This window comes from Dermacentor albipictus, chromosome 4, assembly GCF_038994185.2.
Source record: "Dermacentor albipictus isolate Rhodes 1998 colony chromosome 4, USDA_Dalb.pri_finalv2, whole genome shotgun sequence".
NCBI lineage: Eukaryota > Metazoa > Arthropoda > Arachnida > Ixodida > Ixodidae > Dermacentor > Dermacentor albipictus.
In genome coordinates, this window is record NC_091824.1 from 53,033,791 (window position 1) to 53,052,324 (window position 18,534).

Sequence of the window (18,534 nt, forward strand, 5' to 3'; positions counted from 1 at the left end):
AGAACCTCGACTTCGGCACAGACGCGTCGCTTACGCAAAGAAGTCTCGGTCTACTGTGGGACATACGTGACGACAGCTTCGTCTTCAGGGCTCCTCGTCAGGACAGGCCAGATACGCGGCGAGGAGTGCTGTCGACCGTCAACAGCCTTTACGATCCACTAGGGTTTGTGGCTCCAATAACGGTTCAAGGCAAGTACCTTCTCCGTGACCTCGTGACGAAGGGTTATGACTGGGACACACCGCTTTCGGACGAGAAAAAGCAGAGATGGGACGAGTGGAAGAACTCTCTCCAGACACTACAGCACCTTCACGTGCGAAGAACGTATGCGCCAGTCTCGACGCTTGAAGCCGAAAGCAGGGACATTCATGTATTTTCAGACGCGTCCACAAGGGCCGTCGCAGCTGTGGCATATCTACGCGTGACTGACAAGCAAGGAAAAAGACACGTCGGATTTGTCATGGGAAAGGCCAAGCTTGCTCCACAACCAGAACACACCATCCCAAGGCTTGAGTTGTGTGCAGCAGCGCTTGCTGTAGAGATGACCGATTCTATACTACGAGAATTGGACTTCCAGCCGAACTCGGTCACGTTCTACACGGATAGCAAAGTGGTCTTGGGTTACATATACAACGAAACAAGAAGGTTCTACGTGTATGTGGCCAACAGGGTGCAGCGGATACGTAGCAGCACGCAACCTGAACAATGGAAATACGTTCACACCGACGAAAATCCAGCAGACCACGCCACTAGAACGATTCCAGCAGCACAGCTTAAAAGCACGAACTGGTTGTCCGGACCTGATTTTCTCTCACGACGAGAAGAGGAAGCACGGTCGTCGAGCTTCATCCTCTTAAATCCTGATGAAGACAAAGAAATACGCCCTCAAGTCTGCACTCTGGCGACGGAGGTGAACAGACGACAGCGACTCGGAGCTGAACGCTTTCATAGACTCTCGAACTGGAAATCTCTCACTCGTGCTGTAGCAAGTCTGATCCAGGTTGCCCATCGCGCAAAGAACGCATCACAAGGAGAGGTAGCTCCCGTTGAGGCGCTCTCCAAAGCCAGGCTCGTCATCATTCGCGCAGTACAGCAGGAGGCATTTTATGAAGAGATATGCTGTATCCAGAGAGGAGAGCAGGTTCACAAGACAAGCTCGCTTCGAAGGCTTGACCCATTCTTAGACGCCAACGGCTTGATCCGCGTCGGCGGCCGCTTGAACAGAAGCGACCTTCCAGACGATGAGAAACACCCTCTCTTATTGCCGGGTCGGCACCATGTGGCGAAGCTTCTCGTGCGCCACCACCATGAATGCGTGCAACACCAGGGCCGACACTTCACAGAAGGAGCCGTACGAGCTGCTGGGTATTGGATCGTCGGAGGTAAAAGGTGCATCTCATCCGTGCTGCAAGCATGCATTTCATGCAAGAAGCTGCGAGGGCGTTTTCACGACCAGAAGATGGCTGACCTTCCGGCAGACCGAATCAGCACAGATCCTCCTTTCACGAATGTTGGAATCGATGTTTTCGGTCCCTGGATGATTGTCTCTCGCCGAACGAGAGGTGGTGTTGCAAACAGCAAGCGCTGGGCAGTCATGTTCACCTGCTTAAGCATTCGCGCAGTGCACATTGAGCTGATCGAATCAATGGATACGTCGAGTTTCATTAATGCCTTCCGAAGGTTCCTAGCAGTGCGAGGGCCCGTCAAGCTAATACGCTCTGACTGCGGGACCAATTTTATCGGAGCTTGCAGAGAACTTGGAATCAGCGCTGAGGGCATTCATCGCTCACAAATAGGCAAGTTCCTCAGCGGAAACGGCTGCAAATGGATATTCAATCCACCGCACGCGTCCCATATGGGCGGTGCGTGGGAGCGGATGATAGGCATTGCACGTCGCATTCTTGACTCAATGCTCATGCAGTCACGTCATCAACGACTCACGCATGACATTCTTGCAACCTTTTTGGCAGAAGTTGCGGCCATCATTAATGCCAGGCCCATAACTCCTACTTCGTCTGACCCCGAAGATCCCACAATCCTAACTCCGGCGACACTCTTAACCCAAAAACACGGAAGCGCATCTGTAACAACTGGGCAGTTAGATACAAGCAACCTCTACAAACGGCATTGGCGTCTCGTGCAAAACCTGGCTGACGAGTTCTGGAAGAGCTGGCGCACAACGTATGTCACTACTTTGCAACAACGCCGAAAATGGCAAGCAACAAAACCCGACCTCAAAGAAGGCGACGTCGTTCTACTCAGGGATAAAGAAGCAACCCGCAACGACTGGCCCGTCGGAGTGATTACACGAAGCCTGCCCAGCGCAGATGGAAGGGTGCGCAAGGTCGAGCTGAAAACAGCCAAAGACGGGGTTGTGAAAACATTCTTCCGGCCAACAACAGAAGTTGTGCGTTTGCTGTGACCGTGATATAGTGGTGGCGTCTTAACAACGGAAGACACCAGACGGGGAGTGTTCTGTGCGCGTCGCGAATGTACGGCCAGACTTCTCTTTCAAGAGGGAAGCGGGCCTCCCTTACTTTTATGGCTTTCTCTTTCACTGGCCCCCCGCGGACTCCAAGCTGTGCGCGAGAGAAAGGACCCCGCTCCCTCCGTTCGGTTCCTGAAAGAAACCCAGTGACGACGCTTCGGGGTGGTCGGCTGTTGTTTCCCGTGCCCGGGGGCGTCGACGGGGATGGAAACCACAGTTGGAAAAGCGCGGGACGGGCAGACTCGCCCCACCAGCCCTAGAGACCGGACCACTTTTTTACGGGGCTAAAACTGAACGTTTTGTGTATTTTTAACTTGCTTTTTTGACCTTCTAAGTGTAATTAAAGTTTGTTTTAAATGTTCAACTGCGTTCGACCCGTTATCTAGCTGGACAGCGGACGCTTTGATCCCGTCAAGTGCGATCCGCGAGGCCAGCATAGTTGTCATCTTAACAATAAAAAGTGTGCAGCTGAGCACGCCTCCCTGGGGTACACCAGTTTCTTGTGTAAAAGGACGTGACAGCACATTGCCGACTTTCACCCGGAAGGTACGATCGGACAAGTAGCTTTTTATTACATTGAAGATATTACCATGAATGCCCAATTCCGATAAGTCTCGCAAGATGCCGTAGCGCCAGGTCGTATCGTACGCCTTCTCCATATCGAGGAATATGGATAAGAAGAACTGTTTGTGTACAAACGCGTCACGAATGTGTCCTTCAATACGTACAAGATGGTCGGTTGTGCAGCGCCCTTCTCGGAAGCCACACTGAAAGGGATCAAGCTTTTCGTTTTGTTCAAGGAAATGGATGAGTCGCCGATTTATCATTTTTTCAAATACCTTGCACATGCAGCTTGTGAGGGCTATCGGGCGGTAACTTGCCACTGAAGAAGGGTCTTTCCCTTGTTTCAAAACAGGGATCACAATGGCCGGCTTCTTTCCATGCCGTTGGAAGGTACCCTGCGTCCCAGATTGTGTTGAACAGTGTAAGTAGTGTTACTTGCGTGTCATTGTGTAAGTTTTTGAGCATTTCATACATGATTCTATCGGATCCCGGTGCAGAGGTCTTGCATGCGCTCAAGGCAGCTTTCAACTCGGCAGCACTAAAAGGGCAATTGTACGGTTCATTCTGTCGGCATTTATTGATGAGTGGCTTGCATTCTTCTATTTGTTTATATTTTAGGAAGGATTGTGAATAATGATTTGAGCTTGATACACTCTGAAAGTGTTCCCCCAGTGAGTCGGCCTGATCTTTCAGTGTATCGCCCTGTGTATTTACTAGAGGGAGTGAATATGTTTGCCGCCCTCTAATTCTATTTACGCGGTTCCAGACTTTCGCCTCATCTGTAAACGAGTTAATACTTGATAAAAAGTTCTGCCAACTTTCTCTTCTGGCCTGCCTGCGAGTTCTCCTGCCTTGAGATTTTACTTTCTTAAAGTTGATAAGATTCTCTGCAGTGGGGGAAGTGCGTAGCAACCCCCACGCTTTGTTCTGTTTCTTACGAGCAATCCTACATTCGTCGTTCCACCACGGGACGCGCCGTCTGCATGCCAAACCACTTCCTTCAGATATGCATTTAGATGCGGCATCTATTATGAACGCTGTGAGATACACCACAGCGGCATCGATTTCTAGAGAAGGCATATCAGTCCATGAGATTCTAGATAGATTTCGAAATTTCTCCCAGTCGGCTGTATCTATCTTCCACCTAGGAAGTTGTGGGGGAAATTCATTTTCTTTAGATGTTCTTAGCAGTACGGGGAAGTGATCGCTCCCGTAAGGATTGCTCGTAACTTCCCATTTGAGTTCAGGCAGTATAGATGCGGAAACAATACTAAGATCTATTGACGAAAAGGATCTGTTCGCAAGAGAGTAATATGTGGGTTCTTTCTTATTTAGAAGGCACGCTCCAGGAGAAAAAAGGAACTCTTCAACGAGACGACCTCGCGCATCGATGCGAGAGTCTCCCCACAAGGTGCTATGCGCATTGAAATCGCCAAGAACAACATAAGGTTCTGGCAATTGATCTACATAGGATTGAAATTCATGTTTCGTTAATTTGTAATGTGGGGGTATGTAAAGAGAGCTAATGGTGATGAGTTTGTTTAGGAGAACAGCTCGAACCGCCACTGCTTCGAGAGGCGTTTGTAGCTGTAAACGTTGACACGCAATGCTCTTATGGATAGCAATGGCGACACCGCCCGATGATGCGACAGCATCATCGCGATCTTTGCGATAAGTTACGTACTGTCGGAGAAAGTTTGTATGTTTGGATTTTAGGTGTGTTTCCTGTAAACACAGCACTTTTGGATTGTGTTTTTGGATGAGTTCCTGCATGTCATCTAGGTTTCTAAGAAGACCTCTGATGTTCCATTGAATTATTTGTGTATCCATATTGGAAGTGAATAGGTGCTGTGTGTAAGGAAACAGATGTTATGCCTTAGATTACAGAGCTCTTTCGAGGCCCTGTAATCGGGGTTTTGCCCTTTCTGGAGCGTTCGAGGGAGCCTCGCCGCTCCTTAGGCGCGTGGCGCGCCGTGAGGACATGTGAAGTGTCCATTGCCTCTTGCGAGGCGCCGGACACATGCTCGTGCGAGCGAGAAGTTCTCTGTGAGGGTCCTGCCTCGGAAGGCAAGACCCCTGCACCCACCAGCCCGGAGGTCGGTGGGGCTCCCTGAGGGATCTGGCTGCGCCGGTTGTTGCCAGCGCTGGACGGGGCCGGGGAGGTTGGGGTAGCCTCGGCTGCACCCACCTTCGTGGTCGTTGGCCCCGCCTGCTGTGGTGGCGTAGCAGCGTTAGCTGCAGTCGCCGAGGGGGCGGATGGCGTCACTGCCGCCTCACTGGGTGTGGGACGGACAGCCGCCGGAGGCCGTTGTAGCGCTGCCCCCTGACGCGCCACTTCGGCAAAGGTGTGCTTTGGCAGGAAAGATACCCGCCTGCGTGCTTCTTTGAAACTTATGTTTTCTTTTACTTTAATCGTAACTATTTCCTTTTCTTTCTTCCAAGACGGGCACGACCGCGAGTACGCGGCGTGCTCGCCTTCACAGTTTACACAATGGGGAGAGTTTTCACAAGATTCAGAGGTGTGCTCATGAGCACTGCATTTCGCGCAGGTTTCGCGGCCTCGGCATCTCTGTGAGCTGTGACCGAAACGCTGGCATTTAAAACAACGCAGGGGATTGGGAACATACGGGCGAACTCGGAGCTTGATATACCCGGCCTCGATGGACTCGGGCAGAACACTTGTGCCAAAAGTAAGTATCAGATGTTTGGTCTGTATTTCCTTATTATCACGCCTCATCTTAATTCGCTTAACATTTATGACATTCTGCTCACTGAAGCCCTCCAAGAGCTCAGCCTCAGTCAGCTCCAAGAGATCATCATCAGAGACTACGCCACGGGTGGTATTCATGGTACGATGAGGAGTTACGGTTACTTTGGCGTCACCAAATGAAACTAGATTGGGTAGCTTTTCATATTGTTTCTGGTTGCGGAGTTCCAAGAGGAGATCACCGCTTGCCATCCTGGATGCTTTATAACCTGTACCAAAAACTTGGGTAAGAGACTTGGACACTAGGAATGGTGACATTGCTCGCACGGGTTTGTCTGGTGTTTCGGAGTGCACTACATGGAAACGAGGAAAAGTTTCTTTTTGACGGGCGAAAAATTCGAAGACATCATCGGTGCGCCCCCTCTTGAGGGAGCGATCAGGTAAGGTGGGAAAAGAAGAAGCCATAAGAGATTGTAATTTCGGCAGTAACGCCAGCCACCCACCGTGGAGTCCTACAAGGGGACGTTGCAGGACCTGTGAAACACGGCCTGCAAACGCCAGCTGTACATTACCACTATAACCAAATATGATATAACCTAGGCTGGCTATTCACACAAGGTATACCCTTGCTGCCTGGAAAAATCGGAAGTAAGCGGAAGCTAGGAGAAGACAGGAAAGATGAAAAGTGAGGGAAAGACGAAGACTAGAGGAAGAGAGAGACAGGAAAAGGCAACTACCGATTTCCCCCGGGTGGGTCAGTCCGGGGGTGCCGTCTACGTGAAGCAGAGGCCGAAGAGGTGTGTTGCCTCCGCCGGGGGGCCTTAAAGGTCCGAGCACCCGGCATCGGCTCAACCTCCAGGATCCCCCTTTCCCCGGACACGGCTAAGCCGCGCACGGCTACACGCGGGAGGGTCCAACCCTCATGTGCTCGGGTCCGTGGTGTCGCAACACACCAAACGCCTGCTGACGCAGACGCCCCTGCGGGGGGCTATAGTTGGTTCATATTGCTTAGGAAAGGATACGGCGCATGACAAACGAGGTGAAGACAAGAAGGGGCGAGATCCCTTCTATCGCAAACTTTAAATTCACTTTATTTCAGTCACAGGCCGTCCATTTATCCACGTTCCAACATATGGTCAATGATGAAGCGCAGAATAAGCATGATGAAAAAATCTTTCCCACATTCACGATATAGACCATGTGCCATTTCTCGTTGGAATATATGGCATAGTTGTTTATAAAGAGCTCCAATAATGTTTAATGACATGAATAATGAAGGATATGTTATCACCAACAGACGGTGTGGGCTATTCCTTTCACGTGGGAGATATGCACATGCATTAAGTTCCTGGAATACTATGGACGTAATAAGTATGCTTCACCTAGTTAACCGCGAGTCTATGCTATTTCCGATTTGTCTTCATGGAATACTCGCGTGTAGCCGAAGACCAACGAGCGCCTCTGGCAATTCCACGGTGAGGAAGTTTAACGGAACAGGTGAACATACGGAGCTGAAAAGACAGAGCTTAGACCTGGGCGAGCTGCTGCGAAAACGTCTGCGGACACCACAACGATGTATTCTACGGGCAATGTGTGCAAGGGCTCTAATAACGGTGAAAACAATTTTTTTTTCATCCAAGTGGATCGTCTCACCAAACTATGTGGTCGCCAATGTTAAAAGAAATGCTGCATTTCTATTCCGACACTGCAAACAGTGAGCTTACCTCGACCTACGTTTCTAACCACGCAAGCACAGCGTCGCCAAAGGGAGAAAACACGCTGCCTTTGGCAAATTCTTTTCTGTAACTCTAGGAGTAATTTTCTTTTCCTCGTACCAGGCTATGACGGAAAGGCTCAGTCATTCGATGCCTACGAGGTTTCCAAAATCTCAACTTATCTGCATATCTTCGGACTTTTTCCTGCACTTTCACTTGTTTACGGAACTATGCGTGTAACTATATCAGTGTCGTTCGTTTACTCTCTTCTGTTATCTTATTCGTGTGCAGTACTTTACAAATGTTAGTTTCTACAGTGTATTTCAGTCTTTCTGTAGTTTCAGTATTGCTTGCACTGCGCAAAGGAGTAGTCGGCGCCATTGTAGGTGAAGAGCGCTGCTCCCTTTGTTACATAAAAGCAGGCCACCTGTCTGAGGGTCATTTCGCGAGCATGCAGTGAATCACAAACGCATGTGGCAGAGGTCTGCCACAAAGCCTGGGAAGATCCCTCCGGACTCCCCAAGGGCGCTTTTCTTTGAACCTGGCTGTCGGAAAAGATCAGAGGCGACGAGCGACGAGCCGTTGACAATAGCGCACATTTGGCTTTATTTGGCATTTGGACACCACAACGCATTGCTAGCATTTGGACACATTTGGCATTGCTAGGCATCCAGTGAAAGCCTAAGTCATTTTCTTAAAGACATGCACAATGGCAGAATGGCTCGAAGAAGTCACCAACGAGCGCATAGAGTAGAACTCGAACATCTGGAAGAAAGTTTCTGCAATGGTTTAAGGAGAAAGGTACGTGACCTGTTTAACATACTTGTGCGTGGGATCCTGGCCAGTGGCGTGCTGCGAATGCGATCTGTTAACTCGGAAAAGAAATGTACATTGCATGTAGTTCTACGGCGGAAAGAGAAAGTTGTATTAAAACCGATATTATCGAAACACACGACACCGGTGTTATAAATCTTCATTTGCGCTTCCATGAACATGCTTTCTCCTGGCTTGCTGTTAAATATACATATTTTGTTTCACACGCTCATCTACAGTCTAAATAATGTTGACAAGTAGTAGATATAAGCTGCTAAGTCACTGTTATAGAGCATGTAGTCCTTAGCAGTGAAAGAAAGTGCACCAGATTGTCATTGGTGGTGTAATCATTTGAGCGATGTTACCTAGATGGAATTGCGTTTTATCAAAGAAAATTTTTCGTCCAGGCCAGAATGCCTGTGAGTGCTTTTTCAGTTGACCTCTCCCCCCCCTCCCCTCCATCATTCATTCATTCATTCATTCATTCATTCATTCATTCATTCATTCATTCATTCATTCATTCATTCATGATACCTTACTGGCCTGAAAAGGGCATTTAGTAAGGCGGCTTTACAAAAGGGAACAAGGTTTAGACAGCTTACAGTTATATGAATAAAACCACTAATATATTTTGTGCCAAAAACAAATAAAGAGGGGTGTTGCTTTTCAGGCATTCTCTGTGTTTATTAGGATGGAGAAATTCGTTAGCAGAACGTCATCAGCTATATGGGGCAAGGTGTATCGGCCAGTGCTGCAAAGAATGTCTCTGGTGCAAACGCAGTGCGCTTCCATTGTTGTCATGCAGCCGAATCTCTCCATTTTTTTCCACAAGGAGGTGAACTTGACACTTGAATCAGCTTAACAGGCGCAGTTATTGTTCTATGTAGTATAGCTTAATTGAATACAAGATCTCTCATGCGACGGCATCAAAGAATCTGAACTTGTGTGTCTCCAACGTGTTCACTATCAGGCGACACGTAATCTATGGACGGTTTTCTTTCACTCAGAATACAGCCCTACAAATAATCTCAGCGTGTCCAGCATCACGGTTCGCTTGAGCAAAAGACGGCCCAAATTACCAAAGCAGTTACAAGAGGTGTTATTTTCACGACTTCGTGAGGCCGCTTTGCTGTGTAACGAGCGTATGTGCGTGGAGCCTTTCGTGGAAACTCGCGTCGTGGACAAAAGCAGAAGGTAGACCTCATGCACGAGATAACTGACGTACGTGACATGGCTCACCCCGTGATGACACGTGAGATATCCCTGTGCATCAGCTATCGTTTTGTGGTCACGTAGGTAAAAGAAAAAAATGCTGTTCCTTGGGGCTCTAGGTCGGCCTACCTGTGACTCCTGTGGTGGCGTGCTTGATTTTTTTTTTTGCATGCGTGTTTCCTTATGTGTCTTCTTCCTCATCCCTCACTCTTTACTTATCTTCCTTTCTAACTGCTACTTTCCTTCAGTAGAGCTGACAGGCGACCGAGCTGTTGCAGTACTGTCGGGTGTGAAATGCGAAAGGAAGCAAGTGTGTGTCGCCATCTCGTCTCTTCCCTGGTAAGTACGCGCTGTTAAACCTTGACCTTGATAGCTTGAGTGGATTTGTCAAATTAATTGAAAGCTTGAGTGGCTTTATCAAATTACCATCCAAACCATGCCTAAATAATTTTCTTTGATGTGCATCTTGTTATTTCAACAATCTACATCCGGCGTCCGGCACATGTGTTGTTAAACATCACGTATCCAGGGATCTTGCTTCTGAATTGCCAATAGCGTAATTATTGGCTTTGAGAGGCCCCACATCATCTTTGTTTATTAGACTTGTCTTTATCTGTTCGTGTGCAATGTGCTGAGCCAGTATTATGCATATGATTTAATAAAGAAAATGAAAATTATACGAAATTTAGGTGCATGTTAAAGAACCGCAGGTGGTCCAAATTTCCGGAGTCCCCCCACTACGGCGTCCCTCATAATCAGATCGTGATTTTGGCGGCAAGTAAAATACCATAATTATTAAATTACACGCAAGCAGATGGGCACTTTCGCACACTTGAGTGGTACGAAGAAATTCTTTGTCTTTACAGCATGCCTGCTATGCACAGCGTCGTTACCTTAGGCTCATTAAGTAAGGGCGGCGCATGAAATTATATCTGTGAAGTAAGTGGCAAGGCAAGCAGCGTATCTATTCATCCGGTGGAAGCGCAGAGTGCCCACCAACGGCCGGCAATATTTGACATGCGGATAAACTTTCAATTTTATTTAGTGCTGATTGTCGGTATTTTCTCAGTTGCTTCGATTTGGCTGCGTGTTTCTAAGCCAGTTCTCGAGAACGCCGTCCGCGGCCCCGAACGAGGTCACGTGGGGCGAATTCAGTAGTATGAATGCTGTGTCGCGGGTGCAAATCGAAGAGAAAAGTGCAGCGAAGGAGGAGGTTTTTCTTTTCGTTAATACAATAATGCCGCTGTTGTGGCAGTACTTCTTTAGCTAGCCTTCAGGGACTGCAAAGAGCGAGAACCCTCCTTATTGTCTGACCTGTCCTTAACATGCATGTGCACTGTCCGGCGAAAATACTCCGAGCAATGACACGTGCAGTGAAGTGTTTGCGCGTGCGTATTGGAAAATTTACTTTACGGGGGAACCTGTTCTTTCCTTTCTAGCTCCGTCTTGTTGGACTTCGTTTCGCAAGCCCACCTGGAAAGCCGAGAATCACCCTGTGCTGCCGGCCATTCCTCGCCAGGTGGTCGTCCTTATTTTCCATTGAAAAGCAGTCTGAGAAGTCGGCGTTTCATAGAGGAGTGGAAGTACTTTTGAGCAGACGCGACGTGGCGCTAAAGTGCGTCCCATGGGTCGACGTCAGCGGGCAACCCCGACTGCCGATGTTCAGGTATGCACCGTGACATCGCAGCTGGCCGGGGCGCAGTCCTCTCCTCGCCTACAAGATGGAGCACAGGCTGCCCTCTATTCTTCGGGGAGCATAGGGGACGCGAAGTTCTCAGCGTTCCAAGTGTCGTTGGTACTCACCCTCCCGCCTGCTTCAATGGGAGAGGGAGGACAGGGTTTGGTCGTATTAAGCAGGGAAAGGACGCGCGATGAATTATTGCCCCCTGAAGCGGATCGGAAACCCTTTTCGGTGGGGAAGACCCCCATCGCAGATGCTGCGGGAAAGGAAGACCCCTTGCTTTTTTTTTTTCGAAGGCGGGTTAGCTTGCGCCTCGCGCTCACCCGTTCGAGCTCATCACGCAAGGGAAGCAGCGAAAGAGCCCGCGGGGACCCCCAACCACCTTCCTACGGGTTGCAGCATCTGCTGCGGTCGGGGTGAAGAGCCGCCGCCGAGCTAGAAGCCGCTGTAAATAATCAGGTTGGCGTCGTAAAGAAATTCGGGAGCCCAGAGAGGCAGTGAACAGGAGGACGACCTCTCCTTGCGCGTCAAGCCTCACCGAGCACACGTCAGGCTGTTCCCTGAGTTATTTCTTGTTTGTCGGGAGTCCGCCGTGGGTTGGAGCAAGAGCGAAAACGACAGGAGGAAGACGTGACGCGTGCAGTAACACCCTCATCAGAGGCAACGCGCACCCTCCTTTTTTTTTGCGTAATGTGGGTGCTGTTGTTTCGCATCTGCTTTTGTTTCGCACGTGTAACGCGGCTTTGCCTCCCGTGCATGGTGGGTGTGCGCGTTGTCTGGGATTTTTGCCGCGACATGTCGTTACGACGTTTCAGGGGCTCCCTAGCATTTGTATGTAGGCGGCTGTATCTCGGCACGTCCGATGACGTACGTATTGCGCGACGTAAAGGCACGAATAGATACATACCAACAGTTCGGAAGTAAGCAGTTTATTACGGCTTAGTGGTTGATTGACATCTGTCAGCCGCAAATAACAGTATTATACACTTGAGAGAAAGAGCGGTAAGTTGCACGATTAGGCTAGGCATGGTGTGGCAATAATTTGGAATTTTGCTATTTACGATCTCGTTTAACTAAAGGCTTCTAGATTAAACGGTAAACACTGTGCTGCATTCGCTACGTACTTCACTGAACTGCAGTTCTGTTACAATGCCGAATTTCGCAGTAACCATTGCAGCATGTCGTTCTTTTGCCTTTTACCGTTGGCCGGACACAAATGCTTTGTGGGCACCCATGCTCCTTTCATCTTGATTGCTCGATTGTATGCCGCTTGGGTGAGTTCGGACAAATGTGGGAAAGCTTGAGAAGATTTTACGGGCTGTAAAACTCAGAACGGAACAAGGTTGGAGTGAAGTGCTCGGTGACGAATGCTTTTCTTGAGGAAAGGACACTTCCCTGAAAAGGAGAGTAGTTTTACGAACGGGACACCAAATGGTCAAAGAGAAACGAGAACACCAACTATAAGAAAAGTACAACCGCAAGCCAGCAAACGTCCAGTAGATGGGCGGCAAGTGCAAGCAGCCATTCCTTCTTCCTCTCATCTTGGTGTCTCATACTACTTCAACAAAAATTGGCTCTACAGGCCTATACAGTCTAAGAAAAAAAAATTGCTTGCTCGGGGAAACCAAGATGTGTCGCTGCATGGTCCTCTTTCGAAGCGGGGAGAAATTCTAGTAGAACGCTTTGTGAGCGACTCCTACCACCCGCATCGCCGCAGGGCATGCGAAGGCAGCTAGAGTGCCCAATTTGCTGAGCAGCTGCAGTTGGGGTCACTCCGCGCAGTCAAATGCCCGCGTAAAGTGAAACCGCAAGACACAACGCGACCTTGTCAAAAAAGCAAATGGAAAGTTGAAAGCAAAGCAGAGGGAGATGCGGTGGCACAAGTGACTTCAAAACCACTGCCGCAACAAAAAGCAGAGTTAGAGAGAGATGTTTGGGGGGTTACTGAAAATGGCGCTGCAGTCTGACCCAGGGAACAAGAAGCGAAAAGAAACAAACCGTAGTGACATAGTAAAAACACGGAAAAAGGAAGATGCGCCCAGAAGATTGTATAAATAAAAAAGAAGACGAATCCATAAACGAACGAAACAGAAACAAGCAATGGGAACCGCCATTAACAGTACAAGCAGAAAAGAAACCTAGAAGTTCGATTTTTTAAATCACGATAATATAAAGCCAACAGTCGATGAAGCCGAAGGAAAGCATACAAGTAATTTGCTGTGGCTGAAATTGAGATCTAGAAAATAATCAGGAATACGGAGAGTGTCAGTGGACGAAAAAAACTTGTCACATGTGGTAGCCGAACCCAAAATTCGTGCCAGCGTCGTCCGGCCTGGCGCCAAGCTTTTTGCAGGTTTGATACATGCGTCTTGGGGCAGGAACCTACTCCCTTCAAATCCTATTGAAACCGCCGTTAGCACAAAATTGAGTCAATAAAGGAAGGGTAGGCCACTCCCATGGCGGCAATTGCCTTGTGGTGTACCAATGCCCCTATTAGGCGGGAACGCCCTCGGATTGGGGACAGACACCCATTTCCAAGCTTCGTGCACACGTGTAGTTTCCAAGGTGCCGTCCATGCACTGAAGCGCCGAATACCACAGAAGGAACGATAAACATACCTATATCTCCAAAGAATAGTTAGAATAAGCAAACAAGCTATTATTCTTCTCCACAGGGGACCATCGTGCCCAATAAACCTGATGTGGCAGCCCTGTGATTGCCTCGTGCACAATTGCCTTGTGGTGTACCGATGCCCCTATTAGGCGGGAACGCCCTCGGATTGGGGACAGACACCCATTTCCAAGCTTCGTGCACACGTGTAGTTTCCAAGGTGCCGTCCATGCACTGAAGCGCCGAATACCACAGAAGGAACGATAAACATACCTATATCTCCAAAGAATAGTTAGAATAAGCAAACAAGCTATTATTCTTCTCCACAGGGGACCATCGTGCCCAATAAACCTGATGTGGCAGCCCTGTGATTGCCTCGTGCACAATTGCCTTGTGGTGTACCGATGCCCCTATTAGGCGGGAACGCCCTCGGATTGGGGACAGACACCCATTTCCAAGCTTCGTGCACACGTGTAGTTTCCAAGGTGCCGTCCATGCACTGAAGCGCCGAATACCACAGAAGGAACGATAAACATACCTATATCTCCAAAGAATAGTTAGAATAAGCAAACAAGCTATTATTCTTCTCCACAGGGGACCATCGTGCCCAATAAACCTGATGTGGCAGCCCTGTGATTGCCTCGTGCACAATTGCCTTGTGGTGTACCGATGCCCCTATTAGGCGGGAACGCCCTCGGATTGGGGACAGACACCCATTTCCAAGCTTCGTGCACACGTGTAGTTTCCAAGGTGCCGTTCATGCACTGAAGCGCCGAATACCACAGAAGGAACGATAAACATACCTATATCTCCAAAGAATAGTTAGAATAAGCAAACAAGCTATTATTCTTCTCCACAGGGGACCATCGTGCCCAATAAACCTGATGTGGCAGCCCTGTGATTGCCTCGTGCACAATTGCCTTGTGGTGTACCGATGCCCCTATTAGGCGGGAACGCCCTCGGATTGGGGACAGACACCCATTTCCAAGCTTCGTGCACACGTGTAGTTTCCAAGGTGCCGTCCATGCACTGAAGCGCCGAATACCACAGAAGGAACGATAAACATACCTATATCTCCAAAGAATAGTTAGAATAAGCAAACAAGCTATTATTCTTCTCCACAGGGGACCATCGTGCCCAATAAACCTGATGTGGCAGCCCTGTGATTGCCTCGTGCACAATTGCCTTGTGGTGTACCGATGCCCCTATTAGGCGGGAACGCCCTCGGATTGGGGACAGACACCCATTTCCAAGCTTCGTGCACACGTGTAGTTTCCAAGGTGCCGTTCATGCACTGAAGCGCCGAATACCACAGAAGGAACGATAAACATACCTATATCTCCAAAGAATAGTTAGAATAAGCAAACAAGCTATTATTCTTCTCCACAGGGGACCATCGTGCCCAATAAACCTGATGTGGCAGCCCTGTGATTGCCTCGTGCACAATTGCCTTGTGGTGTACCGATGCCCCTATTAGGCGGGAACGCCCTCGGATTGGGGACAGACACCCATTTCCAAGCTTCGTGCACACGTGTAGTTTCCAAGGTGCCGTTCATGCACTGAAGCGCCGAATACCACAGAAGGAACGATAAACATACCTATATCTCCAAAGAATAGTTAGAATAAGCAAACAAGCTATTATTCTTCTCCACAGGGGACCATCGTGCCCAATAAACCTGATGTGGCAGCCCTGTGATTGCCTCGTGCACAATTGCCTTGTGGTGTACCGATGCCCCTATTAGGCGGGAACGCCCTCGGATTGGGGACAGACACCCATTTCCAAGCTTCGTGCACACGTGTAGTTTCCAAGGTGCCGTTCATGCACTGAAGCGCCGAATACCACAGAAGGAACGATAAACATACCTATATCTCCAAAGAATAGTTAGAATAAGCAAACAAGCTATTATTCTTCTCCACAGGGGACCATCGTGCCCAATAAACCTGATGTGGCAGCCCTGTGATTGCCTCGTGCACAATTGCCTTGTGGTGTACCGATGCCCCTATTAGGCGGGAACGCCCTCGGATTGGGGACAGACACCCATTTCCAAGCTTCGTGCACACGTGTAGTTTCCAAGGTGCCGTCCATGCACTGAAGCGCCGAATACCACAGAAGGAACGATAAACATACCTATATCTCCAAAGAATAGTTAGAATAAGCAAACAAGCTATTATTCTTCTCCACAGGGGACCATCGTGCCCAATAAACCTGATGTGGCAGCCCTGTGATTGCCTCGTGCACAATTGCCTTGTGGTGTACCGATGCCCCTATTAGGCGGGAACGCCCTCGGATTGGGGACAGACACCCATTTCCAAGCTTCGTGCACACGTGTAGTTTCCAAGGTGCCGTTCATGCACTGAAGCGCCGAATACCACAGAAGGAACGATAAACATACCTATATCTCCAAAGAATAGTTAGAATAAGCAAACAAGCTATTATTCTTCTCCACAGGGGACCATCGTGCCCAATAAACCTGATGTGGCAGCCCTGTGATTGCCTCGTGCACAATTGCCTTGTGGTGTACCGATGCCCCTATTAGGCGGGAACGCCCTCGGATTGGGGACAGACACCCATTTCCAAGCTTCGTGCACACGTGTAGTTTCCAAGGTGCCGTTCATGCACTGAAGCGCCGAATACCACAGAAGGAACGATAAACATACCTATATCTCCAAAGAATAGTTAGAATAAGCAAACAAGCTATTATTCTTCTCCACAGGGGACCATCGTGCCCAATAAACCTGATGTGGCAGCCCTGTGATTGCCTCGTGCACAATTGCCTTGTGGTGTACCGATGCCCCTATTAGGCGGGAACGCCCTCGGATTGGGGACAGACACCCATTTCCAAGCTTCGTGCACACGTGTAGTTTCCAAGGTGCCGTCCATGCACTGAAGCGCCGAATACCACAGAAGGAACGATAAACATACCTATATCTCCAAAGAATAGTTAGAATAAGCAAACAAGCTATTATTCTTCTCCACAGGGGACCATCGTGCCCAATAAACCTGATGTGGCAGCCCTGTGATTGCCTCGTGCACAATTGCCTTGTGGTGTACCGATGCCCCTATTAGGCGGGAACGCCCTCGGATTGGGGACAGACACCCATTTCCAAGCTTCGTGCACACGTGTAGTTTCCAAGGTGCCGTTCATGCACTGAAGCGCCGAATACCACAGAAGGAACGATAAACATACCTATATCTCCAAAGAATAGTTAGAATAAGCAAACAAGCTATTATTCTTCTCCACAGGGGACCATCGTGCCCAATAAACCTGATGTGGCAGCCCTGTGATTGCCTCGTGCACAATTGCCTTGTGGTGTACCGATGCCCCTATTAGGCGGGAACGCCCTCGGATTGGGGACAGACACCCATTTCCAAGCTTCGTGCACACGTGTAGTTTCCAAGGTGCCGTCCATGCACTGAAGCGCCGAATACCACAGAAGGAACGATAAACATACCTATATCTCCAAAGAATAGTTAGAATAAGCAAACAAGCTATTATTCTTCTCCACAGGGGACCATCGTGCCCAATAAACCTGATGTGGCAGCCCTGTGATTGCCTCGTGCACAATTGCCTTGTGGTGTACCGATGCCCCTATTAGGCGGGAACGCCCTCGGATTGGGGACAGACACCCATTTCCAAGCTTCGTGCACACGTGTAGTTTCCAAGGTGCCGTCCATGCACTGAAGCGCCGAATACCACAGAAGGAACGATAAACATACCTATATCTCCAAAGAATAGTTAGAATAAGCAAACAAGCTATTATTCTTCTCCACAGGGGACCATCGTGCCCAATAAACCTGATGTGGCAGCCCTGTGATTGCCTCGTGCACAATTGCCTTGTGGTGTACCGATGCCCCTATTAGGCGGGAACGCCCTCGGATTGGGGACAGACACCCATTTCCAAGCTTCGTGCACACGTGTAGTTTCCAAGGTGCCGTCCATGCACTGAAGCGCCGAATACCACAGAAGGAACGATAAACACACCTATATCTCCAAAGAATAGTTAGAATAAGCAAACAAGCTATTATTCTTCTCCACAGGGGACCATCGTGCCCAATAAACCTGATGTGGCAGCCCTGTGATTGCCTCGTGCACAATTGCCTTGTGGTGTACCGATGCCCCTATTAGGCGGGAACGCCCTCGGATTGGGGACAGACACCCATTTCCAAGCTTCGTGCACACGTGTAGTTTCCAAGGTGCCGTTCATGCACTGAAGCGCCGAATACCACAGAAGGAACGATAAACATACCTATATCTCCAAAGAATAGTTAGAATAAGCAAACAAGCTATTATTCTTCTCCACAGGGGACCATCGTGCCCAATAAACCTGATGTGGCAGCCCTGTGATTGCCTCGTGCACAATTGCCTTGTGGTGTACCGATGCCCCTATTAGGCGGGAACGCCCTCGGATTGGGGACAGACACCCATTTCCAAGCTTCGTGCACACGTGTAGTTTCCAAGGTGCCGTCCATGCACTGAAGCGCCGAATACCACAGAAGGAACGATAAACATACCTATATCTCCAAAGAATAGTTAGAATAAGCAAACAAGCTATTATTCTTCTCCACAGGGGACCATCGTGCCCAATAAACCTGATGTGGCAGCACTGTGATTGCCTCGTGCACAATTGCCTTGTGCTGTACCAATGCCCCTATTAGGCGGGAACGCCCTCGGATTGGGGACAGACACCCATTTCCAAGCTTCGTGCACACGTGTAGTTTCCAAGGTGCCGTCCATGCACTGAAGC

The 18,534-nt window shown here is 49.1% G+C and overlaps 1 protein-coding gene across 29 annotated transcripts in view; it reads right to left on the minus strand.

Moving 5' to 3' along the window:
• LOC135909148 (uncharacterized) overlaps positions 1-18,534 on the minus strand; it is a 758,332-nt gene that overhangs the window by 541,371 nt on the left and 198,427 nt on the right. The gene's annotated exons all lie outside the window — the stretch shown is intronic.